Source organism: Jaculus jaculus, chromosome 4 (genome assembly GCF_020740685.1).
Source record: "Jaculus jaculus isolate mJacJac1 chromosome 4, mJacJac1.mat.Y.cur, whole genome shotgun sequence".
Classification (NCBI taxonomy): Eukaryota; Metazoa; Chordata; class Mammalia; order Rodentia; family Dipodidae; genus Jaculus; species Jaculus jaculus.
Genome location: NC_059105.1, coordinates 131,008,396 through 131,032,542, shown reverse-complemented (window position 1 = coordinate 131,032,542; position 24,147 = coordinate 131,008,396).

Genomic DNA, 24,147 nt, shown 5'->3' with positions numbered 1-24,147 from the left:
GAGATCCAGAGCATCCAGAGCCTGCACAGGCTGGCAGAAGCTGCTCCGGCAGGGTGGGTCTGTGCACAAGACTGTGGCAGGCTTGGTGTGAGATGCAGGAAAAGCCAGGCAAAGAGATTTTCCACTCACATTTGAGCTCTCCCCAAACTCAAGAAACATAAAGGGAGAACGGCAGTAAACAACAAAGGAGCAGATCACAAGGTAGAAGACCGTGCGGAAGAGTGGGTGAACTAGAGCAGCATTGGCTCCCTCCCCTTCCCCACCGCCAGTGCCCAGCACTTGAGAACAGAGCAGTGGTCCAGGGAACCTGCCACACCTACTTGAACTGACAGAGCACCAAAGAGGAACCCAATGAAGAGCGCAGCTGAAACCAAAAACATCCCAAAAGGTAACTGGGATTATACCAGGTCAGTACCCACCTAATAGACCTGGTATATATGCCTGAACCAGAAGTGTTAATTGCACCTTCCATATCAGGTTAAATTATATGTTAAATCAGGTGGATGGTCAAATTTTCCATTCTTAAATAGGCTGTATTTGGGCTTGTTATTTGTTGCTTATTGAATTATAATGGCTTTGTTTACTCTTCTGTTATACATTAGGGAAGGGTCTCACCTGGTCACAAGCTGACTTGGAACCTTCTACAGACTAGAAATCATAACCTCCTTGTTGTCAGAATTAAGGGAGTGGGTGAAGCACCACACAGCCTCAGGGACAAACAGAGGATCTGGTCATCATAATGCCTACTCTTGGGTAAATACTGTGAACTGTTTTTCATTGAAAGTGTACATTGTTTAGTTAAATTTTAGAATCTGCCTGTATTTTGTTCCACTTAGCCTACTTGAATACTCTCATAGCAGGCACACCCAACAAGAGTCACTTTTGTATATACTCTGAGAGTCTTCAGAGCTACACCTAGTGCCTTAAGTTCCTATCCTGAAGATATATGACATCAGATTGATTGATATATCTCATAATACCCAGGAAAGTGGAAAATCCAATCATTAAATAACACAAGATGCAAAAATATATACATTATAACACAAGAAACACCAAAAATCAAGACAATATAAATACACCAAAAAGTATTAATGCATCAGAAATGACCTCCAATGAGAACCAGTTAGAGGAAATGCCTGAGAAAGATTTCAAATGAATGATTATAAATATGTTCAAGGAACTCAAAGAAGAAATCAAAGGAAGAAAAGAAGACACGGGATGCCAATTTAATGAAATAAAAAGGTCAATACTAGACATAAATAAGAAAATATAAATAATAAAGAAAAACCAGTTACAATTTAGCAATAAAGAACACAGTTAATGAAATAAAAAACACTGGAAAATCTCACCAGTAGAATGGATGAAGGAGAGGACAGAATATCTAAGCTAGAAGACCAGAAGGCAGATCTAATATAGGCCAACAAAGAGAAAGACAAACTTATAGAAAAGTATGACTGGGAATTTCAAGATATTTGGGACACTATGAAAAGATCAAACATAAGAATTCAGGGCATAGTAGAAGGAGAAGAATTTCACTGCAAAGGCATAGTTGGCCTCTTCAACAAAATCACAGATGAAAACTTCCCCCAAATTGTGAAAGAGGTGCCAGTGCAGATAACAGGAATCCTTTAGAACACCAGCCAGACAAAACCTGGAAAGAACCTCTCCTCACCATATTATAATGTACGTACCAAACATACAAACCAAAGAAAAAATAATGAAAGCAGTCAGAGAGAAAAATCAAGTTACCTACAAAGGCAAGCCTATCAGGATTACAGCAGATTACTCAACAAAAATTGTAAAGGCCAGAAGGACTTGGACTGACATATTTCGAGTTCTGAAAGATAAGAGCTGTCAATCAAGGTTACTTTATCCTGCAAAGCTATCCATTCAAACAGACAGAGAAATAAAGACATTCCATGACAAAAGCAGGCTAAAGGAGTATTTGAAGACAAAACCAGCTCTACAGAAAATACTTGAAAGAATCCTCCATGCTGAAGAAAAGGAAAAGTACACATATAAAGAACTGGGAAAAAACAAACAATACGCAAATACTAGTTAACACAAGAGAGCAAAGGTAAAAAGGGAAGAACTACAAAAATGGCAAAAATGAAAACATATCTTTCAATAATATCTTTTGATATCAATGGCCTCAATGCCCCAACCAAAAGATAGGTTTGCAGACTGGGTTACAAAGCAGGATCCTTCAATTTGTTGGCTCCAAGAAACCCAACTTTCTACAAAGGATGGAAACTATCTTAGGGTGAAAGGTTAGAAAACAGTATTTCAAGCAAATGGACCTAGAAAACAAGCAGGGGTTGGTATGCTAATATCTGACAAGGTAGACGTCAGTACAACATTAGTTAAGAAAGATGAGGAAGGTCACATTATATTGATTAAAGGCACCCTCCAACAGGAGGACATTAAAATCCTAAACATATATGCACCTAACATGGGGGCCCCCAAATTCATCAAACAAACACTATTAGAACTAAGGTCACAGATAACACCAAACACAGTGGTAGTGGATGACTTCAACACCCCACTCTCATCAATTGACAGGTCATCCCAGGAAAAAATAAACAGAGAGGCATCTGGAATAAATGTGTTCATAGAAGGAATGGACCTAACAGATATGCACAGGACATTTCATCCACATGCTGCAGAATATACATTTCAGCAGCACATGGAACAGTCTCTAAAATAGGCCATATATTAGTACACAAAGCCAATCTTAACAAATACAGGAAAATTGCAATAATTCCTTGCATTCTATCTGACCACAGTGGAATCAAACTACAAATTAATAGCAAGAAAGACTATAGAGTATACACAAAATCATGGAAATTAAACAATGCATTACTAAATGATGAATGGGTCAATAAAGAAACCAAGAGGGAAATCAAAAAATTTACAAACGATAATGAGAACACAACATACCAAAATCTCTGGGACACAATGAAGGCAGTTCTAAGAGGTAAATTTATAGCTTTAAGTGCCTATGTTAAGAAATTAGATTTTTTTTTAAAAAAAAAAAGAAATTAGAAGGGTCGCAGTAAATGACCTAAAGATCCACCTAAAATCCTTGGAAAAAGAAGAACAAGGCAAACCCCAAATTAGCAGACGGGAAGAAATAATAAAGATTAGGGCAGAAATTAATGAAGTAGAAACTAAAGAAAAATCCAAAGAATCAGTGAAACAAAGAGTAGGTTCTTTGAAAGGATAAACAAGATTGATAAACCCTTAGCGAATCTGACCAAAAGAAAGAGAGAAGAGCCACAAATTAATAAAATTAGAGATGAAAAAGGGTACATCACAACAGATGCCAGATAAATTCAAAAAATCATAAGGACATACTATAAAAGCATATACTCCCCAAATTATGAAAATCTGAAAGAAATGGATGATTTCCTTGATTTATATGACCTACATAAATTAAATCAAGATGAGATTAATCACTTAAATAGGCCTATAACAAGCATGGATATCTAAACAGTAAAGCCCAGGCCCGGATGGATTCACTGCTGAATTTAACCAGACATTCAGGGAAGAGCTAACACCATTGCTTCTTAAGCTTTTACATAAAATAGAAAAAGAAGGAATTCTACCAAACTCCATCTATGAAGTAAGCATCACCCTGATACCAAAACTAGGCAAAGATAGAACAACAACAACAAAAAACATTACAGACCAATCTCTCTCATGAACATAGATGCAAAAATTCTCAACAAAATATTGGCAAACAGAATACAAGAATATATTAGAAAGATCATTCACCCTGACCAAGTAGACTTTATCCCAGAGATTCAGGGATGGCTCAACATATGCAAATCGATAAATGTAATACATTATGTAAGTGGATTGAAGGACAAAATGACATGATCATCTCATTAGACACAGAGAAAGCATTTGGCAAAATCCAACATCCCTTCATGATAAAAGTCCTACAGAGACTGGGAATAAAAGGAACATATCTCAATATAATAAAGGCTATTTATGACAAGCCTACAGCCAACATGTTACTAAGTGGGGAAAAACTGGAAGCTTTTCCACTAAAATCAGGAACAACACAATGGTGTCCTCTGTCCCTACTTTTATTTAATATACTACTGGAAGTCTTAGCCATAGCAATAAGGCAAGAGACACACATAAAAGGGATACGAATTGGAAAGGAAGGGATCAAGTTATCATTATTTGCAGATGACATGACTCTATATATAAAAGACCCTAAAGACTCTACTAGTAAAGTGTTAGAGCTGATAAACACCTACAACCATGTAGCAGGATACAAAATAAATACACAAAAATCAGTAGCCTTCATATATGCTAAAACAAACACACAGTGGATGAAATCAGAGAATCACTCCCATTCACAATTGCATCAAAGAAAATAAAGTACCTTGGAATAAACCTAACCAAGGAAATAAAGGATCTCTACAATGAAAACATTAAAACACTCAAGTGAGAAGTTACAGAAGACACTAGGAAGTGGGAAAACATCCCTTGTTCCTGGATTGGAAGAATCAATATTGTGAAAATGGCAATCTTACCTAAAGCAATCTACACATTTAATGCAATCCCTATCAAAATTCCAAAGGCATTCTTCACGGAAATAGAAAAAAAAAAATCCAAAACTTCATCTGGAATCACAAAACACCCAAATATCTAAAATAATACTGAGCAACAAAAATAAGGCTGGTGGTATCACCATACCTGATTTTAACCTATACTACTGAGCCATAGTAACAAAAACAGCATGGTACTGGCACAAAAGCAGACATGTAGATCAATGGAACAGAATAGAGGACCCAGATGTAAGTCCAGGTAGCTATAGCCACTTGATATTTCATAAAAATGCCAAAAATATTCATTGGGGAAAAGACAGCCTCTTCAGAAAATGATGTTGGGAAAACTGGATATGTATCTGTAGAAGGATGAAAATAGATTCTTCTCTCTCTCCATGCACAAGAATTAAGTCCAAATGGATTCAAGACCTTAACCTCAGACCAGAAACTCTACAACTTCTAGAGGATAAAGTAGAGGAAACCCTTCAACATATTGGTCTTGGCAAAGATGTTCTGAATACAACCCCAATTGCTCAGGCAAAAAATCCACAGATAAACCACTGGGACCTCATGAAATTACAAAGATTTTGTACTGCAAAGGACCCTGTGAATAAAGCAAAGAGGCAACCTACCGAATGGGAATAAAACCTTTGCCAGCTATATATATGATAGAGGATTAATATCTAGGTTATATAAAGAACTCAAAAAGTTAAATAATAAGACATCAAACAAGTCAATTTAAAAAAAATGGGCTATTGAGCTAAATAGAGAGTTCTCAAAGGAATAAATGCGGATGGCGTATAAACATCTAAAAAAATGTTCTATGTCCCTAGTCATCAGGGAAATGCAGATTAAAACTACATTGAGATTTCATCTCACTTCTGTCAGATTGGCTAGCATCATGAAAACAAATGATCATAAATACTGATGTGGATGTGGAAAAAGAGGAACCCTTCTACACTGCTGGTGGGAATGCAATCTGGTCCAGCCATTGTGGAAATCAGTGTGGAGGTTCCTAAAACAGCTAAAGATTGATCTATCATATGACCCAGCTATAGCACTCCTAGGCATATATCCTAAGGACTCATCTCATTTCCTTAGAAGTACATGCTCCATCATGTTTATTGCTGCTCAATTTATAATAGCTGGGAAATGGAACCAGCCTAGATGTCCCTCAGCTGATGAGTGGATAATGAAGATGTGGCACATTTCTACAATGGAGTTCTATTCAGTGGTAAAGAAAAATGAAGTTATGAAATTTGCAGTAAAATGGATGGATCTGGAAAGATTATACTAAGTGAGGTAACCCAGGCCCAGAAAGCCGAGTGCTGAATGTTCTCTCTCATATATGGATCCTAGCTACAGATGATTGGGCTTCTTGTGAGAATGAAAAAACTCAGTAGCAGAGGCTAGTAAGCTAAAAAAAAAGACATACAAAGGGAGGAGAAAGGAAGGGAGGAGAGTACTTAATAGGTTGGTATTGTATATATGTAAGTAGAAGAATAGATTAACCGAGGTGAAAAGGCCCAAATTAAGGTCAGGGGAGAAGATTGTCTAAAGGAAAGGTGGAGGGAGTGCTAATCAATATCTAAGAGGATATAAAAAATCATATGGAATCCTACAGTTTTGGACAATGGAACATGCAGGAATCATAGATCATTGCTAGAAATTTTTCTGTGCCAGGGATGGTATACCTCCAGTGAGTTGTTGGCCAGGCAGATCCCTGATGCCCCCAGAACATGATAGGCATTGAAGAGGCCTTTGGTTTCTCACCAGGAATAGATGGTAAGAACCTATTGCTGAAGACTCTACATACTTGGACTGCAAAGCCACAGAGAAATCCTGCTGAAACTGAGCTGATAACCTCCTCCATATAGACCAGCTGACAGAAAGCTAGAAGAAGCCATTCTATATGCAGTTCAATGGGAGAAAGAGATACCACCAGTGAAGATGCTCAACAGTGGACAATGCAAGCCTTATAATTGTCCAGCCAGACCAAATGAGCCAATGGGTGCAATAGTGGCACCTCTGACATGGTGGAAACCAGCTGTCCTCCAATTGGACGGGATGCCCTCTCCAAGGGAGGGAATACATCCCTGATACTGAAAACTTAAAACAGGGGTAGTCATGAGCCCTAGGGGTGTAACATCTGCTGCTGTCTGGATAAGTGTATATACTATGCTTAACACACTGCCCAGTAAGAACTTCTCTTAATATTCATAGCCTTATATTAATGCTACTCTCACTTTGGGTAGAGAATCTTCTCTTTGCAGATGGCAGTGAACTTGTGACAACTCAGAAGGTATCGTGGTGCTGGAAAGAGGTGACTAGAGTACTGAGTAACATCTCCATCACTCCTTCCAAGGCTCAGGGTCTAATGCAGAAGAGGTGGCAGAAAGAATGTAACAGCCAAAGGAAGGGTAGGACTCCTTACAACGTGCTCTTCCAGACACAAAATGGCTTGGATATCCATGACCTCATAGTGCCTGACTCTACCTGCACACGACCATCATAGGAGAAGGAAAACATCATGACATCAAAATAAAAGAGAGACTTATTGAGATGGGGATGTGATATGATGGAGAATGGAATTTCAAAGTGGAAAAGTGGGGCGATGGAAGGTATTACCATGGGATATTTTTTATAATCATGGTAAATGTATAAAAAATTGAAAAAAAAATTTAATTTAATTTAAAAATAAATAAATAAATAAAGAATGAAGGAAGGAATTACAGGAGATTCAAGAAAATCAGGCCTTCAGAGAGATTTGCTCAACCATGTTTGTAGCGGCTCAATTCGTAATAGCTAAAAGCTGGAATCAACTCAGATGTCCATCATTAGAAGAATGGATAGCAAAGATGTGGTATATCTACACAATGGAATTCTATACAGCAGTAAGAAAAAACAACACAAAGAAATTTGAGGAAAAATGGTTGAACCTGGAACAGATCATTCTCAGTGAACTTACCCAATCACAGAAAAAAAATCGACACATAGTCTCACTCATCTACAACACCTAACCTGAATCTACCCAAGACACCTTACATACTCAGCAAGCACCTCATGGACTAGACAATAGGGTGGAAGGGAGGGCGGGGAGGGCATCGAAGCCTGGAAAACAGTAATCTGGACCCAAACGGCAATGGTACCATAAAATTCTACTTCCTAAAAGTCAGACCAAATGGCTAAACCTTCACTAGACCTTTACAGGAAACACCTGAACCACAAGACACTGGAGAGGGTAGGATCAAGACTAACCTAAATCTTCTGCATCTTCCCTCCCTCCCTCTCCCCCTCTCCCCTCTATCTCTCTCCTCTCTAACTCTTGTATATTAGTTATGTTTTTCCTCAATTTATTAGTGGGCACTGGCCTGTAATCCCCACTTCTAGCTTGGGGCTACCATCCACAATGAGCTTTTGATCAGAGAAACCTACAAGGTTTCCCAAAACAATGACAGACTTCTGTCAGAGTACTTGATGACCCACCAAAGGCCAGTGGTAAGACCCTATTGCTGAAGACTCCATATGCAGCTGATACACAAAATCAAACGGCATGGCTGGAAGCCAGGAGAGTCAGTCCCCAGACAATCAGTGTGTCTAGTGCCAGAAGGTGCTACATGGGCGACTGGGGGAAATGACCAATATCTGTCCAAGCAACTCATAATCTAATCTAATTAGCAATAAATAACCTGACGTGATGCCCACACAAGTGCAATAGTGGCACACAGCCATGGTGAGGAACCAACTACTCTTGATTTGGCTAACTGATCCACTCAGTGGTACTAGACCCATAGCTGGAGCTGGGAAAAAAGTCAGAACCATACCCCAAAACAAGCCCACTCTACAATATTAAGCTATCATCAATCATGGGGAACAAGAGGGCCTATACCTATCAATCTATCAAAAAAGTAAGTGTTGTTTCAATTTTCTTGGTGCTAACTTACTCTACGTTGGAGAATCTGCTTCTGTTTTTCAGATAGATGCAGATCCTATGGAGAGAGCTGCCCCAACATACCTCAAAAGGGGCCTGACTGAAACTAAGGACAATTGGTGAAAAAAGCAAGGGTGATCTTTTCCTGTGAACCGGATACCAGCACAAAGGGGAAGGAGACCAACACAGAGAAAAATCAACTCCTACCAAATCAGAGAGCCAGAGCCTCAGAGGCCCCCAACACCTCAGCACTGAAGCAGACCAAAAATGAACCCAACATGGCTCAGGGAAATTTTGCGGAAGAGTGGGCAGAAAGAATGTCAGAGTCACATGTTGGGTCATGATTTGCAGAGACATTTAGCATACCAATAACTGGGGACTAACCCCACAGTGCACACCCATTTACATCAACAAGGAGGGTCTAATGGGAGGGGGTAGATCATAGATGAGCCTAAACAATAGTACCAAACTGCCTGTATTTGATGAAAAGAAAACTAATAAATCAAATTAAAAAAAAAAAAAGAAAGAAAATCAGGCCTTGAAATGAAATCATAGCCCACAAATTAGATGGATACAATGAAAAAACAAAACTCAAAAAGATCTTTTAAAAAATATCTAGAACCCCTCATTAAAAAAATCACTCATGTGGAGGATAGAACCTGAGAACTAGAAGGTAAGACAGAAGAAGTTGATTGGTAGTCCAAAAACCTTGCTAAGTTCAGAAATTATGCAAATAGAATATGAGGGAAGTGTGGGATACCCTGAAATGACCAAACATCTGGATCATGTGTATACCAGAAGGGGAAGAAATGTAGGCCAGAGGCATACAGAATATATTCAACAAAATTATTGAAGAAAATTTCCTCAATCTTGAAAAAGACAGGCCCGTTAAGATATAAGAAACTCACAGAACACCAAACAGACAAGACCAAAGAAGTAACTATCCAAAGCACATCATAGTGAAAAATCTTAACTATGAAAATGAAGAGAGAGTGCTAAAAGGAGGAAAAGAGAAACAACTCACTATATACAATCCTGTCAGAATTACCTCACATTTTTCAATGGAAACCCCCAAAGCCAAGGATACCTGGAATAGAGCACTTCAAAGTCTAAAAAACTATGGCTTCCCACCCAAACTACTGTACCTAGTGAAAGTATCCTTGTAATCAATGGTGAAAGAAAACAAATTCCATGAAAATGTCAGTTGTATGATTATATGAACACAAAACCAAGCCTACAGAGACCACCTCAGGGAATACTCCATGTGTAAGAGTCAAACAAGTAAGGCCTATAAGAAGAGGATCACAATAACCAAAACTAGAGCAGGCTCAAAAAAAAAAAAAAAAAACCATAAAACCCAAGAAAGCACCTCACCATGGAAGGGATTAAATTGAACCTCACAGTTATAACCTTATATATTAATGGTCTTAACTTACCCCTCACAAGACACAAATTAACAGGGCAAATTGGAAAATAGACCCTTCTATATGCTGTCTTCAAGAAACCCACATCACCACTAAAGACAGACACCTCCTCTGGGTGAAAGGATGGAAAATAACATTCTAGACAAATGGAAATAAGAAACAAGCAGGTGTTTATATTGTAATATCTGATAAAATAGACTTCAAACCAAAAGTAATTACAAAGGACAAAGAAAGCCACTTCTTACCAATGGAAATATCCAAAATGAGGACATCACAATCACAAATCTATATGTACCAAACACAGGTACACTACAGTTTACGAAACAAAACCTACTTGACATCAAAACAGAAATAAACACCAACACCATTACAGTTGGGGAATGAAATATTCTACTATCATCAATGGACAGACAGATCATCCAAGCAGAAAATCAACAGGGAAATAATATAGCTGAACAGCAACCATAGATCAACTAAACCTAATGGACGTCTACAGAATATTCCACCAACTTCTACAGGATACACATTCTTCTCAGCAGTCCAGGGAAACTTCTCCAAAATAGATCATATATCACGCCATAAAGCATGCCTCCATAAATTCAGGAAAATTGACATAACTTCCTGTATCATATCAGATCACAATGTTTAAAGCTAGAAATTAGCAAGAGACACACCAGGATCTCCACCAGCTCAAGGAGACTGAACAACACAATGAATGGGTTGTGGAAGAATTCAAAAAAGAAACAGTAACATTTCTAGAAATTTAATGAAAATAAAAACACAAGTTACCCGAACTTATGGGATAAAATGAAGGCAGTCCTAAATGGAAAATTCATAGGGCTAAATGCATCCTAAAAAAGAGAGATTCCAAATTAACAACCCAACCATCCTCCTAAAGGCACTGGAACAGTAAAAAGAATCCAACCCTAAGCACTCCAGATGAAAAGAAATAATGAAGATTATAGCAGAAATTAATGAATTGGAAACTAAGAAGACAAGAAAATCAATGAAATGAAGTGCTGATTCTTGGACAAAATAAAGAAGATTGATAAAACTAAAAAGTGGACAAGTCTCAAATTAATAAAATCAGAAATGAAAAGAGACAGGACAAAACAGACATCAATGAAATTGGAAGAATAATAAGGGTATACTTTCAAAACATCTTCTCCAAAAAAAAAAAAAAATGCATAATCTAGAAGAAATAGGTAAATTCCTAGACACATACTACCTACCAAAACTAAAGTCAGAGCAGATTAATCTCCTAAACAACCCTATCACATCCATCAAGATTGAAAAGGTAATCAATAACCACCCCCAAAGAAAAATCCAGGACTGGATGGCTTTTTAGCCAAATTCTATCAAACCTTCATTGAAGAACTGAAACAAATTTTTCTCAAACTGTCACATAATTGGAGAATAAGGAATGCTCCTCAACTCCTTTTAAGAGGCTGACAATGCTCTATATAAAAATCAGACTGAGAGATAACAAACGAAAACTATAGGCCTAAATCCCTGATGAACTTAGATTCAAAGATCCTGAACAAAATCCACTCAAACTGAATTCAGCAACACATCAAAGCATTATGCACCTTGGTCAAGCAGTATTCATCCCAGGGATCCAGGGATGGTTCAACATATGGAAATCAGTGAATGTAATACACCACATAAATAAACCTAATCCCAAGAACCATATGATCATTTCAATTCATGCAGAGAAGACCTTTGACAAAATACATCAACTTAAGATCAAAACACTGGAGAGAATAAGAATGAAAGTTTATATCCCAACACAGTAAATGTTAAAGCATCTAAAACCCAAATAATACTTAATGGGGAAAGGCTCATGAGTTCCCATTGATATTGGGAATAAGACAGGGGTGCTTCTGTCACCACTGCTCGTCAGCACAGTACTAGAAATCCTAGCCCAAGTGTGGTGCTTTGCTTCAGGTGGCCCGCACAAACTTAGGTGTGCTGAATGCTAGCTTCCCAGCTGAAGGAGGGTTGGGACTTAATGCCTCCTGGAGGCAGCATAATGTTGGGGGTGGGCTTATGGGTATTAAACCCAGTTTCCCCTTGCCAGTGTTTGGCACACTCTCCTGTTGCTATTGTCCACTTTATGTGGGCCAAGGCATGATGTCAACTCTCTGCTCATGCCATCATTTTCCCTGCCTTTGTGGAGCTTCCCCTCGAGCCTGTAAGCCAAAATAAACCACTTTTTCCCACAAGCACTCTTTTTTGGATGATTTCTACCACCAATGTGAACCTGACTGTAACACCAAACAATAAGATAGCAGAAAGAGATAAAAGGGATACAAATTGGAAAGGAAGAAGTCAAATTAGCCCTATTTGCAGATGACATGATCCTGTACATAAATGATCAATTGTCTCTACCTCAAAATGTCTAAAGCTAATTAAATTCTTCAGCAACGTGGCAGGATACAAAATCATCACACAAAAATCTGTAACCCTGGGGCTGGATAGATTGCTTAGTGGTTAAAGCACTTGCCTGCAAAGCCATAGTACACAGGTTTTATTCCCCAGGACCCACATATGCCAGATGCACAAGGCAGTGCATGCATCTGGAGTTCATTTGCAGTGGCTACAGGCCCTGGTATACCCATTCTTTATCTGCCTCTCTCTCTCAAAAATAAATAAAATAAAAATATTTAACAAAATAAGTAGCCTCTCTATATGCATTAGAAACATAAAAACACTCATCAAGAAATTGAGGAGGACTTGAGAACATGGAAGGAACTCCTATGCTGCTGGATAGGTAGAATTAATATTGTGAAAATGACAATGTGACCAAAAGCAATATACATACTTAATGCAGTACCAATAAAAATTCCAAGATCATTCTTCACAGTGACAAAAAAAAAAAAAAAAATCTCTGAATTCATGTGGAATGGCAGCAGATATCAGATACCCAAACATATCCTCAGGAAAAGAAACACATCTGGAGGTATCACATACCTGATCTAAAGGTAAACTACAAAGCCATAGTAACAAATATAGCATGGTACTGGTATACAAACAAAAATACAGACCAATGGAACAGAGTTGCAGACACATACTTTAGGTCAAGTACCTATTGCTACTTTAACAAAATGTCAATAATGTAGACTGGAGAAAAGATGGTGTCTTCTACAAATGGTGCTGGACAAATTGAATAACCACATGTAGAAAAATGAAATTAGGCCCACTCATCCCATACACAAAAATCAATTCCAAATGGATTAGAGACCCCAGTATAAGACCTGAAACTCTTCGAGTACTAGAAGTAAAAGTAAGAATGCTCCATGACATAAGAATGAAGAATGACATCCTGAAAAATACCCCAGTAGGACAGGAAATTAAGCAATTTATCAACCAGTAGAATGTCATGAAGCTAAAAGCTTTTTCACAGAGAAACATACCATAAGCAGAGCCAATATATTATCCAAAGAATAGGAGAAAATGTTCACCAGCTATACCGCAGACAGAGGCCTAAATCTAGAATCTACAAAGAATTCAAAAACTAAACAATGAAAATTCAAACAACCCATTCAAACAATGGGGCAGAGAACTGAATGGTGGAAAGGAATAAAAGTGGCTAACACACACTTAAGAAAATGTTCAACATCCCTAACCATCAGAGAAATTCAAATTAAAACAACTATGAGATCCATCTTATTCCAGTAAGGATAGTGATCATTAAAAAGTCAAACAATAACAGATGTTGGCAAGGATGTGGGGAAAGAGGAACCCTCATCCACTGTTGGTGGGAATGCAAACTTGTAAAACCACTATGGAAATCAATATGGAGATTCCTGAGAAGGATGACTATAGAACTTCCCATAGACCCAGTTTTTCCCTTACTGTGCATTTACTCTAAATGTCCCATGCTTCACCACAGAGTTATTTGCTGTACCATGTTTCTTTTCTTTTTTTTTTTTTTTCTTTCTGTTTTGGTTTTTCAAGGTGGGGTCTCACTCTGTCCCAGGCTGACCTGGAATTCACTAGGTAGTCTCAGGGTGGCCTTGAACTCATAGCAATCCTCCTACCTCTGCCTCCCAAGTGCTGGGATTAAAGGCGTGTGCCACCACGCCCAGCTGCTGTACCATGTTTATAGCTGCTCAATTTATAATAGCTAATAACTGGAATCCATCCAGGTGCCCACCATTGGAAGAATGGATAACTAAGTTGTCATACATATATACAATGGAATTCTACTCAGCAGTAAGAAAAAATGATACAACAAAATTTGAAGGAAAGTGGATGGACTTAGAACAGATCATACTCAGCAAACACACACAACCACAGAAAGACAAACACTGTATGTTCTCACTTATCTGTGTTTCCTAACTGGATCAGCTTGAGTTGCTGGCATACTGGATAGGCAACTTGAGGCCCAGACAATAGGGATGGAAGGATTTGGAGGGAGGGGAATGGGAGAGTATGGGGAAATAAACCCAAAACTAAACCCAAAATGAGCTGGTACCATAGGACCTCCTTTAAGGTAGACTAAAAGATATAACCCTCAACAGGAGTATAGGAGGAATACCCAAAAAGAAGTGTCCTGGAGAGGGTGGGATGAAGTGTAACCTTAAAAAGTTTGGCTCTGACCTATAACTTGCAGTACCAGAAATAGGTGCTACCCATATTGAGCTGTTGATCAAGAGACCTATGAGGTCCCCAAAATAGGATAGGCTTCTGTCAGAGCACCTGTGGTAAAAGATAAAACCCTATTGTTGAAGACACCATATGCTGCTGACTCAGAACACAGAGAGACCTGGTTGGAATCTGGAAGACAGTCAGTCCCCAGAAAGTTAGCCTGTCTAGTGCTGGAAAGCCCTGCATGAGCTACTGGAGAAAAGTAGCCAACAATGATGTTAACAAGCAGGGGTCTAAGCTACTCAGAAGCAGCCATCCTAACAAGAAGTACACACCAGTGCAATGGTGGCACACAGCCTTGGTGGGTAACCAATGGCTTTCTGATTGGCTAAGAGATTCAGTTAGTGAAAAGGAACCCATATCTGGAACTGGGAACCAAGTCTGAATACCATGGAGACAAAGATTGTGCTCTCCAATGTCAAGCTTTCACTAGTCTTTGGCTAAAGGAGGGGATATATCCATCAAAGTCTCCCTAAATTAATAATGTTTATCCAATTTAAGCTATGCTGACTTCACTCTCTGTTGGAAAATCTGTTTTTCTTTTTCAGAAAGTAGAAACACCCAAGGAGATAAACCACCCCTCACATCTCAATCAAGGCCAAGGTGAAATCACAGAGGAATTGGGGAGATGAGCAAGAGTATTGCTTCCTTGGTGAAACTGACCATCAGTGCTAGGGTGAAGGAGATAGATGTGGAGGATACTCAACACATATCAAAGAAGAAATCAAGAAGATCCTGAGATCTCATCACTTAAGTAAACTTAATACATACCTAGAGGTAGACGCTCAAGGAATTTTGTGAGAGAGGGGGCAGAAAGATTCTAAGAACCACAGGTTGTGTATTGCTTCACCCAATAACTGACTGCTGCTCCCCCAATGCATAACCCCCAACCCCATGGAGAATACCAGCAACCTTGCTGAGGAAAGCCCCCTGTGGAGTGGAGTAGAGATGACAGAAAAAATGCTACTAACACATGCTGTAACCATACAAAGTATGTTCTTAATAAAAAGAAGAAAAAATGAGAGAAGGTATTACTAGATGTCATTTTGGAGGATCTCTTTCTCTTAGCAAAGGTATTAAAAAATTAGATTATTTCTTCCCTGACATATGTTTTCTGGAAATTCCTCAGGTTGTTCCTTCAAGGGATTTACTATGTGCTGTGATCATAGCCTCTCGGTTGCTAGCCTATTTCCGGGTTAGATAGCTTTGTTCAAAACTACCCTGTGCAATAAAGAGCACTTCACCCGGAAAGAGTATCAACTTGATATTTCCTACTCCAGGCAATTAGGTGAGACTGTAACCTTTGCCTAAACTCTGTCCCTTGACTCTTGTGATTGACATTTCATTATGATTTAAAGAACCAAAGGACCATTTGTAATTATCACAAAGTTCTGGGACAGTTTTGGAGCATTGCCCCCAAGCAGAATGTGCTCTTCATGTGTGTTCTGTTACTTTTAAGGGAACCCAGGAGTCTCTGCAGTTGCATCTGCATATGTAATAGTAGTATGGAAGGGTTGTCCTGCTTTCTGGCCAGACTGATTTACATATGCCTATGTTGAAAGACTCATTTTCCCACATCAAGGTATAAATTTTACCAGCAAGGTCAGATAACAGAATAATTCAGACAAACGTACATTTTGGTCACTAGTTACAACCAATAATATTCATCATAAATGTTTGAAAATTCAATAAATATGTTTTGGAAAAATTAGGGAATAAAAATATTATTAGATACATACTATTGTGAATACCTTGAAGTCAAAGATATTCATTATGAACATATATAAGGAAAACAAAACCTTAGAGGTAAGCTGTAAAGCCAACATCTATTGGATCAGAGAAAAGAGAAATAAAATCTCTGTCTAAAGATGGAATGGCTTGTGTGCTCATAAATACCTGGCTATAAGTTGAGTCACTATGGATGGAAATCTATACAAATGATATTTAGCAGAGGAGGGATCAATAATGTAAACCAGTAAAAAAAAGTGAAAGTGAAGTTTATTCAGGATATTCAGTATCTTCGAGGGGACAAAGAGCCTCAGCCTGGAAACATACATTCAAGATGAGTATGCCTAACACCTAAGATTCCAGCTACCCCATAGTGTGTCTGTGTTCTGATTTCTACTGATTTCTGATGGATTCACTTTACCATGAGGCTCCAGCTTTGGCAGGGCAGTATCTAGGCAGCCAGACTCAGGGAATTGGTCTTGCAGGTGATCTATGCCATTACAGATATATAAATGGAACTCTCAAATTTTATGTGTCTTATTTATTTATTTATTATTTATAGAAGAGAGAAAGAGGGGGAGAGAGAGAGAATAGGCATGCCAGGGCCTACAGCCATTGCAAATGAACTGTAGATACTTGTAGAATCTGGCTTACATGGGTCCTGGGAAATTGGACTTGGGTCGTTTGACTTTGTAGGAAAGTGCCTTAACTCCTAAGCCACCTCTTATGTGAGTCTCTTAAGCTTGGCTTTTATGAGTCTGCCAGGTACAGGGGGACTGTTCTGGAAGTGCAGACAAATGAGGTTCCAGAGGTTGTCAGAAGTACACACAAAGTCCCTTTGCTTCATGGGGGCAAGCATAGTAAGGAACAGAATGTCAGAACTTGGGTAGGATATCTTCCTAGGCCCTCTTCAGTCTTTGGTATATCTTCTCTGTTACAGGCGAAGTGAATACTGGTAAGTAACTTACATCTCTTAGGGTCTCCTTGACTCTGTTTCACAACAGTATCAAAAGTTCTCTTGAATCCTCAGTCAGCTTAACATCATTAACTTTGTTGTATGTCATACTTGGACCTAGATGTCTAGGCGTAGGCTTAAGTTTAGCCTTGGGCTTTTTTTTTTCTTCTCCTGTTTATGTCTTCAGACATTTAAAAATTGAGGCTTAATATACATACAATAAAAACACATGCTTAGGACATGCAATTTGATCAGTTTTGAAATATTTTTATACTCATAAAACTTATAAGATAATAGAAATATCTACCATTGCTCAAAAACTCCTTATACTACCACCTTTTAATTTTTACCTACCCCATTCACTGGTTTTGTGTACTACTCTATATTTTAACCATATTTTTGCACTAGTTACTGTTAATTATTTTAGCCTCCTTCATTCAACTTGCCTAAGTGGACCTTTTTGGTGTCAGCATTTTACTTCATGCTCTAAGAATTTTTCATTAATAGTGACATTTGCATCTGGAGAATATCACCTCTAGATTAATTAATTAATTATAGATTAATATCAACTTATCATGTTCCCTACTTTTCTGGCAGATGCACTGAATTTCATATACCTGCTAGATGGTCCACCTTTTATAGCTGCCAGACTCTGTATGGCAAATATGAGCATTGCTGCTACATCTCTATCCATCCCTGGTAATTCCTGGGGTACATTTGGTGGCATTTTCCCCATTGTCTGATTCTAGATGTGCCCAGAGACTAGCTTGAAAGCACTGACCTAAGACGCCCCTGTCTTCAACAATCTGCTCCCAACACAACCATTCAGGAAGCCTCTCTTTGTGCCAGGTCCATGACTGGCAGCGAGAACAACCAATGATAGCGCAGTGGAAGGCGGGGTGGGGGAGGAGGTTACGAAGCCACATGCGTTGATAGATCCTACTTCACTAATGAACATTGACGACTAACAGTTATGCAGAGGAGATTGGCCTTGGGGCTATCCTAGCCAATGGGAATTGGTGTGAGCCTGAGGCTTGCTACAAGCCAGCAACTTAACTATAATAATTATTAATATTTTTCATTTATTTATTTGTAAGGAGAGAGAGAGAGAGAGAGAGAGAGAGAGAGACAAAGTGGGGCATGGTGGTGCATGCCTTTAATCCCAGCACTTGGAAGGCAGAGGTAAGAGGATTGCCATGAGTTCGAGGCCACCCAGAGACTAAATAGTGAATTTCAGGTCAGCCTGGGGACTAGAGTGAGACCCTACCTCAAAAAAACAAAAAACAATCCACAGTGGGTTTTACCACTCAAGTGGAAAAAAATTTTAACATATAGTGGGTTATATTACACATGTTTATCAAATGAACTTAAATGAAATTTCTGACAAATATCATTCTTGGTATTTCTGAATAAATGAGAACATGAGTTCTTAGTTATAACATTAAAAAAAAAAAAAAGAAAGAAAGAAAGCACTGACCTAAACACTTTTAGCTTCAGTAATCCTGGAGCTAATACATCCCATTGTCAGTGGAACTCAACACAACTACAATAACATTAACTATTAAATAAAACAAGTTACTTTGGTTATTTCTCAATTCCAAAAGTTCCTTGGAATTGTAAATTAGGTCACTCAGCACCATCATGAATGCTATTGGCCTAAAGAGTCACTGGTTACAAAATAATTTAGGATTATTATAAGTTATGTTGAGAACTGTCTCTCTAATGAGGAGGACAATTGAAGGAGGAAGGTTGTTGCAAAAGCTATAGATCTAGTTTCAGGAAAGTCAGAAATTATTATAGCTTCTCCCTCTTTATCTTCACCAGCATCAAGAATAAGAAATCAAATAAGATATTTGACTCATTTCTTTAACATTTATTAAATTATCACCAAGACCAAGCATGGGCTACTTGGTGCTCAGACCTAACAGGCTCAGGCCATCTCTTCTATCAACTTCCCTATAGCTCAGACGATAGGAAGGAAACGTTTGTATTGTAATATCAGAATTTACCTTGGAGACTTTCTCAGACCTAGAGCCCATTTGCTTAGGAAACATTTGTTGCCTTAGCTAATCTCCCAGGCTCAACCTTAGAACCATTTTAAGACAATATATGCTTAATTAGTTCTAAGTCTGGAAGTGTTTCTGGAACCTAGATGTTTGACTAGTGGTGATGGCAAGCCCACTCTCTATAAAGTATTCAGCCTGCTCATTATACTCTGATTAGATAGTGGGACATGTTCTGCTACGGACAATGGGAAACAGCATTGTCCCATCTGCAAGTGTCACTCACTGAGTCTGCACATCCCAATAGCTCTTTGCACTAAAATGAAGTCAGAGTGTTAATTTCTTTCTGCAGATCTTCTAGAAGAGTCATTGAATTTTTGATCCTTGAAAATGTTTTTATTTTAAGAAACAGAATCCTAAAGAAAGCATCAAGCCAACAGGACAACTAAGGTACATATATCTAGGAAAGTTCCTCCTCCAATTAAGGGGGAGGATATAATATTTACAAAGAATTGTCCTTATGCCCTTAAATAGTCTCAGGTCTATTGTTTGTAGATAGTGACTTTAGTCATATATTTATTTTCTAGTACCTTTATTTATAATTCTAGCCAATGCTGCACCAAGATACCTTAAAATAATCTCAAAATTCTTAGTGTATTCCTAAAATTTAATTAATTTCAATTGATACACTTGATATGCTAATTAATATATAATATCATACAAATATGCCAGAAAAATGTTTGACTTTAGCATCCTAGAATGATTGAGAATGCCAATTGTAGAATGTGGTGTGATATCTAACCTACATGTGGTTTCCAACCAGTTCATACAGTCCTTTTAAGATCAGTGAAATTTGTAAAAGTTTCTATCTTGCAGTAAATTATAAAACTTAGCTAGACCTCTTTTATTCCTGTCTTTGATATAATTATTGATATATGTATATGGTCTGTGTGCATGTTTTGGAGGGAGATGTGTAGAGAATAGAGGAAAAGAGTTATTTATGGTACAGATTCTCCCTATAGCTGGTAATGTTGAGTCAGTGATATGTTTGTTATAGATAAGTAAATGAATTTCAAATTGTTAAGCTGACATGCAATTAAATTCCTTTTTCCCTTTAAGTTCTTCCTTCAAACAGAATTTTAGGAACATTGGGTGACAATAATACTTAAGGAAGCAGTATGGTAATATCTCCTTAGAATAGGAAATAAATAAATAATATAATCATCTATACAAATGTACTTAGGTAGAAATCATCATATTGTTTTACTTATTTCATCATTCATTCAATGCCTTTTTATATTGAGTATATGCCAGACATTATAACCATTAGAGGCATAAACATGAACTTTACAAATTCTCTTCTCACAAAATAGTTGATAATTAATCTTTCTTTGAAACAATGGGCTGCTAGCACAGAAGCCCCAGCCACAAGCTGGGTTCAATAAGTTTTTATTAAACAAAATCACTGTTTCTGTTACCCAGAGTGTGCTTTATGGAACACTAGCCTGAGTGTATCTGGACACACACACACACACACACACACACACACACACACACACAAACACAGGGGGGGGGGAGGAACAGGAGAAAGGAAATATGTTTGGAAAGTATTGTTATGTTACTACCTTTCTCTCTTGAGGATTCAAAATATAGCCATATATGTGCGACTATGAATTTTACTGAACAATATCTAATTTAGTACTTCCAAATCTTATTTAATCAGGGTACCTTTTTTTTTTAAAGTTAACCTAACAACTTTTATAGAACTCATGTTAGGGTATACAAGATTAAGTGAAAGTAGAAGTCAGTGTTCTGAAGAGCTCTAATGGTTTAGAGAAGTCATAGTAGTCTTAGGTTCCTTTCCTGACTTTACAAACAGAAACACTGCTCCTTAGAGGCCTCATTACTTGTGCCTTCTACACTCAGTGTAGAAAATTTTTGGCTCAGTAGCATTGGTAATATTGGCACAAATGTTTAATGCATATAATATACATGCACACATGCATATGTACTTTGTAAAAAGACTGTTCATTTCCCTACAAGTATAGGTTTGACAGTATGACAAATACTACCAGTAAATCTAGGTACATTTCCATCTTAGATCACTTGGATAATTTTTGTCTTATTAAACACATAAGTAGAATTTAATGACAAAGATCAAATAAAACTTGTCCTCATACTACCTCCATTTATCAGCTTCCATTTCCACTGATGGGGGTTCCATTCAGAATCCTTTTTGACTCTTTCAGAGATCCTTCTATGCTTAAGAACTCTAAATGAATGATAACTGAAGAAAAATGAGAGAGCATGCTCCTCTGATAAAGCTGAAGCTGGGCACTATTGCCAAATAAAACACAGGGAAAAATAGAACACAGCGACTAGAAGAAGGAAAGGCTGACTGCGTGGCATCCCATGCCTACGAGGAGCAGCGAGGTTCCTTGTCTGCTGCATGCTTCCTCAGCAAGGGCTCAGATGCCATGTGCTGGCTTCTGTGTCAGTTATTTTACTTATACAGGTATTTCATTGAAGCAAGACTTTTGGTTTTGGCTGCTAAAGTTGACTTCATTCCCTTACCACTGTGATTCAGATTTCTTTCATGTACAGCCCTTGTTTCAGGCTCTATGAGATCCCCCTCCCCCTTTTTCCCCTGTTCCTTCTGGATAATGTCACCACCATCACATAGAAATAGGAGATTAAAAAATGTAAATTTTATAAACAGAAATCAAAGGTCCTAAATCCTTAGCAAAGAAAAGCTAACATAAGTAAGAACATTAAAAAACATACATAAATAGTGCTTCCAGGCTGGATATGTTAAATAATTCAACAGTTAAGTCATAAGCGTTCTTAAACTTAAGTATAAAAATGCCCTTGACAATATTTCACAGCTATGCATTTCTTTAAAATATTTAGCATTCTCATTAAAGAGAATGACTTTAGTTTATATATTAGTTACACTCCTGCTTGTTAATATGAAGGAATTTAAGAGCAAAAAGCATTCTTATGTATATAAGCAAAAGGTAATTTACATACAAGTTGGACAACTATTCACTTTTTATTTATTTCAGGACCATCATAATCTACATATAGCTATACAGCATTTAAACAAATTTGTTCCTTAATGTGCAATATTAATATTCTCTGCCCCAAAGTGCCATTTGCTAATGCCATTGTGAAGACAGGTTCCTTCAAAGCTACAAGAGAGTCTCTGCTTTAGAAAGACTTAATGAACCTTACACTTTTTGGAATACTACATACTATAATGCCTATTACATATTCATTGCTCGAATGGAAGACTTCCTTTAACTCTGCAATTCCTGGTCTAGTTCTCTGTAAAACATTGTCAAAAGTCACCAGAGAGTTCTGTGTAAAATTGTGACTCTTGATAGCAGGATGTAATAGTGAGGTTTAGAGTAGAGAAGCCAGGAGTCTATCACCCCACAGGGAGATGTTCTGACAGACAAATGGATGGATAATACAATTTTTTGACATAATGGGATGAAAAAGTTTATGCCAGAAAGAACTGAATTAAAGTTATTACTTTAAAAGAAAGTCTGAAGTTTGAAATCATCAGAATTTCCAATGTGGGATTCATTTTCCTGCTTATATGCAGAAAAGATTTTAGAGCAGAAATGCTGTCAGGTGATTTATAGAGTTACTAACAAGGCCACCAGAAAATGTTACTTACCTCTTTGTAAATATCCACAATAAGGAACACAGTGAGTTTTTTCTCACATTTTTAATACAGAAAATCTAACAATGTTAGTTCCTTCTTTCATCAAGCACAGGGCATTGTGCCTTCCCTATTACCTCTCTGGTTTCTTTGTATGGGTCATAGTATTGGCTGGTTCTTTCCTGCATGAGTCTCAGTGAGTCACAGCTTGTCTCTTCATCTTTACATCTCAGTGTACCCCAGAAAGGGATAAGTGACAAGACTGGGGAGAAAAATTAAAGGAGTTACTCAGTGTCATCAAGTGAGTTCCTTTTTAATTACGCACTCTAGTTGCTACATTTGCTTCCCTTTACCTTGGCCTTGGTAGCAGCCTAGAACATAGTAAGAGTTTAGTCTATACCTAGTGAAGGTCACAGTGCCCTCTTGGATGAGCAAATGTTATGAAATAGGGTAATATGTATTTATCCCAGGTTCACTTCAGACTCTCTATATATCCAAGAATAATCCTTGCATTTCTGATCCTCCTGACTCCACCTCCCCAGTGCTAGGATTACAAGTGTATGCCACCACACTGTGTTTTATGTGGTACTGAAGAATTAAATCCAGGAACTTGTACATGATAAGAAATATTCTACCAGCTAAACTTTATTCCCAACCCCAAGTATATATTTAAGTAAAATTATTTAAATATGTATGAAGGTGGGCTGGAGAGATGGCTTAGTGGTTAAGTGCTTGCCTGTGAAGCCTAAGGACTCCGGTTCGAGGCTTGATTCCCCAGACCCATGTTAGCCAGATGCACAAGGGGGCACACACATCTGGAGTTCGTTTTCAATGGCTGGATGCCCTGGCGTGCCCATTCTCTCTCTTCTTCTTTCTCCCTGTCTGTCACTCTCAAATAAATAAAAATAAAAAACCAAAAAATTAAAAAAATATATATGTATGGAGGTAAGCAACTATCACCATAATTTTTTGAGACAAATTTTTATGTACCTCAGGCTGGCCTTGAACTCCCTACATAGCTGTGGATGACTTTCAACTTCTTATCCTTCTGCCTCTGATTCCCAGTTCTAGGATTACAGTCATGTTCCACCATTCTTGGTTTAGGCAGCGATGGGGATCAACCCAAGACTTCATTCATATTGGGTGAGCAGTCTACAAACTGTATTTCAACCCTAGAAATCAGCTTTATTTAATTTCACAGGAAAAGGGAATCACTGG